We start from the raw sequence: 349 nt of genomic DNA on the forward strand, positions 1-349 counted from the left end.
ATCGCGTCTATGACTATCAGAGAGGCCTCTGCGAAGACCCTGCAATTATCGAACCATGGTTCCGACTGGTCGCCGATATGCGAGCGAAATATGGTATCCTCGATTCGACTTCTACAACTTCGACGAGACCGGCTTCATGATGGGCATGATACGGCCTGGGATGGTGGTTACGCGCTCCGATCGAGTCGGCAAACCAAAAGCCATTCAGCCGGGCAATCGAGAATGGGCGACAGCGATTTGCAGTATCGCTGGCGACGGCTATATAGTACCGCCTTTCTGAAGGGCCGTTTTCACCTCGCCAGCTGGTACTCTGAGCACCAGATACCCGACGACTGGGCCGTCGCAACAA

Source organism: Parathielavia appendiculata, assembly GCF_033297405.1.
Source record: "Parathielavia appendiculata strain CBS 731.68 unplaced genomic scaffold N657scaffold_11, whole genome shotgun sequence".
In the NCBI taxonomy this organism is placed as follows: Eukaryota; Fungi; Ascomycota; class Sordariomycetes; order Sordariales; family Chaetomiaceae; genus Parathielavia; species Parathielavia appendiculata.